This window comes from Dipodomys spectabilis, unplaced genomic scaffold (genome assembly GCF_019054845.1).
Source record: "Dipodomys spectabilis isolate Male_0828 unplaced genomic scaffold, ASM1905484v1 ptg000141l, whole genome shotgun sequence".
Classification (NCBI taxonomy): Eukaryota; Metazoa; Chordata; class Mammalia; order Rodentia; family Heteromyidae; genus Dipodomys; species Dipodomys spectabilis.
The window spans coordinates 978189-984412 of NW_024870818.1; positions in this window are offsets into that span (position 1 = coordinate 978189).

The following is a 6224-nucleotide window of genomic DNA, read 5'->3' on the forward strand; positions in this document are numbered from 1 at the left end:
AAGGTTTTACATTCTTATCTTCTTGCCACTGTATTTTCAGCCCTATTATGGGCTTGCAACAATGCACAGCACAGTACAGAGATTTGCATTTGGTCCTACAAAATGAAGATTTAATAAAATGACTTATATTTTTTTCTTCTGATCAGTTCTGTGTTACTTGGAAAGGGAAAGGTCAAAGGGGAAATTATTGCTATTTTAGACAGCAGCATAAATTTTCTTCCTATTTTTAACCTAGCTTTTAATTTAATAAGTTTTATGACCCTTATATTAAGTACATATGTTTTACAAGACATTGTGTCCCTTGAGTCACCCTGAATTTGCTCTACTGTACCAGAGTTAAATGAACGAATACTGTGTTTCTGATTTTTGTTCACCCTGTATTTGATCCTTATAATATGCTTACTTCATTAAAGTAGAGAGCCACCACACATTTCAAAATCATGTGAAGGTTATTTTTAAATTAAAACAATGCAATCATGTTTTTATAACATTTTAAATTTAAATTTCACTCTTTTTTCTTTCTGAAATAAATAATTAAGGACAGGCAAAGTATTGGAAGTGATTATAGTTATTTAAGAATAAAATGTTAAAAAAAGAATAAAATGTTGAGGTCATAGCAGAATGAAGAAAATTGCCTAGGGTGCTGGTGGTTTTCCTGAGTCTATATGGTAAAGATTGGAGATAATGCTGGTTGAATAGAGGCGTGGTTTGGACCAAAATTATAAATGTAACAACCTAGACTAATGGTTAACTTTAAAAAAAATTTAAGATATAACATCTGGGCATTGTGGTACAGACCTGCTCTTGGGGGGCTGAGGCAAGAAGATAATGAGTTCCAAGCCAATCTTGGCTATATAATGAGACATTGTACCCAGAAACAAAACAAACAGACAAAATTTAGCATGTTATTACATCCAATCAAAGAATAAGAGCTATTGATTAGCTCAGTATTCAACCGGAAAATCTTTACAATATAATATGTTTTAGTATATACTTCATAAATTTGTGATTTCCATTTTGATTTTTTTAAATACTTCCCCACAGATGCCAACATTTAGTAAATCAGTAAGCTACTAAAAGCTCACTTTGGGTCAATAGATTAATGATAGTGCAAACCCAGGATAGAAAACGTAGCCCTTCCAATAGACACATGAAGAAATGCTCAACTTCTCTAGCTATAAAAGAAATGCAAATCAAAATAACATTGAGATTCCACCTCACCCCAGTTAGAATGGCTATAATCAAGAAATCTAATAACAACAGATGCTGGAAGGGATGTGGCCAAAAGGGAACCCTACTGTATTGTTGGTGGGAATGTAAACTTGTTCAACTACTCTGGAAAGCAGAGCTTCCCTATGACCCAGCAATCCCACTTTTGGGAATTCACCCAAACGATCATCAACAAGGCTATACTAAAGCTACCAGCATAACTATGTTTATCACTGCATTATTTACCATAGCTAAGATATGGAACCAATCCAGATGCCCCTCAGTAGATGAATGGATCAAGAAAATGTGATATAGATAGATAGATAGATAGATATAGACATATCTATCTATCTATACATAGATATACCCCATTTGGAATTCTATGCCTTTATCAGAAAGAATGACATCATCCCATTTGTTCGGAAATGGAAAGACTTGGAAAAAATTATATTAAGTGAAGTAAGCCAGGCTCAAAGGAACATAGGTCCCGTGGTTTCCCTTATTTGCAATAACTAGTATATGTCTAGAACAAGCAGAAAAGGTCAAAAGCTATGTACATATGACCATATAAGATGATGTTAAGCAAAATAAACCCCAAGATAGAGACACAAGTGGTTTCATCTTTCTTGCTGTTGTTTTTAATGTATTTATAATGTGCCATGTGATTTTTTGCTTCTTTTGTATGTTCTTCCCCCATGATATAACCCCTGTTTTCACTGTATTTAATTCAGGTGTCCTATATCTTGTTAATACATTTTTCTAATTTAGGGAGGGGAAGGGAAATAACAAAATGCTTAAATAAGGATACAGGTTGACCCATTTTAACAATGAGCTGTACGAGATACTATATTAAAAACGAACTTTACAATTTCTGGGGGGCGGGGACCGGGAGGAGTTGGGGAGGTAGAGAGGGAAGGGATGGTAGGGGAAAAAACAAAGGAGGAGGTAACAATGTGCGATAGGAAATGTGCTCAACACCTTACTCATGTAACTGTAACCCCTCTGTACAGTATCTTTACAATAAGTATATACCAAAAAAGAAAAGTTAGCCCTTATATCAAAGTTTGAAATTATGTGCCAGACTATATACTTCTGTACACTTAAAAGTTTACTAATGTATGAAATACAATTCACAAAATCATTAATTTCTTTCCTCTTCATTTTGTTTGCATTTGTCCCACTTCAATGACTTTGAAGGACATGACCTTAAAGTATAGCTAGTTATTCAGTAAAACATTCCTCAAAGATCTACATAAGAATTGATGTTTATTACGCAACCAAGTATGGGCTCCAAAATTGATATGTTGCCCTGAGGTTTTTTTTTTCACTAGAGGAAAGCATCCATTATTTTCAAAAGGAAAAATATCTTTGCCCTTCTATATTTCATTTCAAGACTGAATGACCAAACTATTAGACATATTTGAAATCTGTTTAAATATTTCTCACCTGGTAGGTTATTTGCATTTAAAAGGCTTCCTGACCTTTTTTGTTTTTTTTGTTTTTTGTTTGTTTGTTTGTTTTAGAAAGAATGTATAAATTCCTAATGCCTAGAAATTCTTGCTCAATCCAGCTGTCTAACTTATGGCCATATTGCTGAGAAATGCAGGTTAGGATGGAATGTTGGCATTAGGCTCCACAAAAACAAGGGCTGGCCATTTTAAGCTGTGGTAGAGGACTCCTGGTCACCTCCCAAGGGGCAAATTGATGTCAAGTTCTGCTGTCTGTCAGGATTAAGTGCCTGTTTGCTTTTTCACTAACATGTGGTTTGAGAACAAAGCAGCTCAAATCTCCTCAGTCTCTAACAAAGCATCTCAAATTGCTGAGTAAAATTCCTTAATCCCCCATCTTAATCTGAAAACACCAGCAGCATGGTAGAACACTGTGGTCTCTTTTATCAGCTCCCCACTCCGTCCACCCCCACCTTCCCCATGGGTTCCTCTAATACATACTTGTTCAACCAGAATATGATCAAATCAAAAATGCTGGAAAATTGGAACAATTTTTTTAATTTCTTATCAATTTCTAAAGAAAGACTAGAAAATAAAGACTAGACAGAAGAATTCACTGACAACTTTTCTAACCTTGAAGGTCTAAAGTATGCAAATAGAATAAGTATATGTATATACATTGTAGAGTACATGTTTTAATGAGTAGGTGTGACTGTGTGTTTGCAATATTTGTTTGAGTTTGAAGCCAAAAGGATGTGGGAATTTTGCACACAAAATTAGAATGTAGCAACTAAGGGAAAAGAAGGAGGCAAAATTGAGGTGGGTAGCTTGAATCATTCAAAATTCCCCATTATTTAAAACAAGTCAAATGATTTGTGCATGTACTTTTGCATAGCTACAACCAACCTACTTGAGAGAACAGTCTAAAGAAGCGAAGATTGATTTTGGCTTGCAGTTTAGTGGACTGAATCCATAATTGCTTCACCATGTGCTTGGTTAGAACATTGTGGTGGAGCTGGAATAGAAAAGCATGCAAAGGAGGAAGCTGTTCTCATGGAGGACAGGAAGTGAAGAGACAGGAAGGAACTGAGAATCAAGCATACCTTCAAAATCTTGTCCTCAGTGGCCTACTTCCTTCAGCTAAGTACCACCTCCTAAAGTTTATACAACCTTCCAAGATAATACCATAAGCTGGGGACCACCATTCAACACATGAGCTTCCAAGAGACATTTCATATTCAAACTATGGCATGATGAAAACCCCATTCCCTTATAGCCTTATAGCCTTATAGCTTCACAGAGAACAAAGCATAAAAGAGCCTAACTTCCCCAACACCTATCAAAAAGTGATCTGTGAAATGGCAATTCCTTTGAACAACTACTTAAAGTTAACAATTTTATTTGAAAAAGCTATCTGTGATACATTTAACACTGTCATTTTTCCATTTTTTCCTGATGTTTTTATGCATTGAAGGAAGGAAGCCAAAGTAAAAGTCATAGCTACAGGTACTTCAGTTGTAGTAAAAGTCTTTATCAGCAGCTCTCTCTGAAACTTTTAACTCCTACTGGAAACAAAAACAAAAACACCTAAGGAAAATTCAGATACTGAAATTCTATTTTCCTCAGTAAATTCCTCATCTAAAATTCCCATTTAAATGATGGGAAAGCCCCTTCTTTCTTAACTCAAAAATGATTATTCTCTATACATGTCAGATTTTTTTCAACTCACCAAATTTTTTTTATTGTGAAAATACTGTACAGAGGGGTTACAATTACATGGGCAAGATAATGAGTACATTTCTTATCAAGCATTGTAGCCTCCTCCTTTGTTTCCCCTTCCCATCCCTTCCCATCCTCCCCCTGCCCCCCCACCCAATCCTCCCCACTCCCCCCCTCTCCCCCCTCCAAAGTTATAAAGTTCGTTTTCAACATAACGACTTGTACGTCTCATTGTTGTAATGGGTCCACCTGTATCCTTATTTAAACGATTTGTTTTTCCCCTTTCCCTCTATAAATTATACCGACATTAAATACAGTGAAAGCAGGGGTTATACTGTGGAGGAGGGACATACAAAGCAACAAAGAAATAATCTTATAAATGTGTTAGAAACAATCGCATGAAAGAAAAAAAACATTTGAATACATATCTTAGGGTTCATTTCCCTAACATCACCTTATCTGACCTTTTCTGCTTGACTCAGACATATACTAGATATTGCAAATAAGGGAAACCATGGGACCTATGTTTCTTTGGGCCTGGCTTACTTCACTTAATATGATTTTTTCCAAGCCTTTCCATTTCCTAACAAATGGGGCAATGTCATTCTTTCTGGTGGAGGCATAGAACTCCATTGTGTATATATACCACATTTTCTTGATCCATTCATCTACTGAGGGGCATCTGGGTTGGTTTCATATCTTAGCTATAGTAAATAAGGCTGCAATAAACATAGTCATGCTGGTAGCTTTAGTGTGGTCTTGTTTGTGAACATTTGGGTAAATGCCCAAAAATGGGATTGCTGGGTCATAGGGGAGCTCTATGTGAAGTCTTTTCAGGAACCTCCATACTGCTTTCCAAAGTGGTTGAACAAGTTTACCCTCCCACCAACAGCGCAGTAAGGTTCCCTTCTGGCCACATCCCCTCCAGCATCTGTTGTTGTTAGAGTTCTTGATTTTAGCCATTCTAACTGGAGTGAGGGGGTATCTCAATGTTGTTTTGATTTGCATTTCTTTTATGGCTAGGGAGGTTGAGCATTTCTTCATGTGTCTATTGGCCATCTTTCTTTCCTCTTCAGAGAGGTTTCTCTTTAAGTCTTTAGCCCAGTTATTTATCAGGCAGTTCTTTCTTTGAAGATTTGTTGTTGGGGGGATTTAATTTTTTGAGTTCCAGGTATATTTTAGATATGAGACCTTTGTCCGTTGTATGGCTAGTGAAGATCTTCTCCCAATCCGTGGGCTTTCTATTGATCTTGCTAGCTATGTTCTTTGCCATGCAGAAGCTCTGCAATTTCATGCAATCCCATTTGTCCAACCTTTCTTTTTTGATTTATTGTGTTTCTGGGTCTCTATTAAGAAAATTTCGGCCTGTGCCAACAAGTCAACTCACCAATTTTAATGTCATTAAAAACATAGAAAATCTGGACATCTGCTACAGCTCCTAACCCATAAATCCTAACCCAAGACTGGAGGCCATGGCTGTGGATGACCTAAACAGAACAACAATCCAGAAAGGTTTCAGGGTACAATGGGAAGAGTGTTAAATATAGCCAAGCTCTCCATTTTAAATCCAAATCTTCTGTTTTATGTGTGATCTTAAGGCAATTGCTTCACCCTTCTGTGCTTCAACTTTCCCTACAAGGACAAATATTCATATGAATATTAAATACAACATTGACATCGAATATATGTAGTATCTATTTTGATTTATTTTAATGTATGCCATTCCAAGATAGCTTGGAAACGATCTCCTATTTTTATTTTATTCAAAGAAAAGCTAATGTGTGTCCTAAGTTGATATTATAGAAAGAAAATATATAAATAGCAAAAAATTATTTTTATCACTGTAGA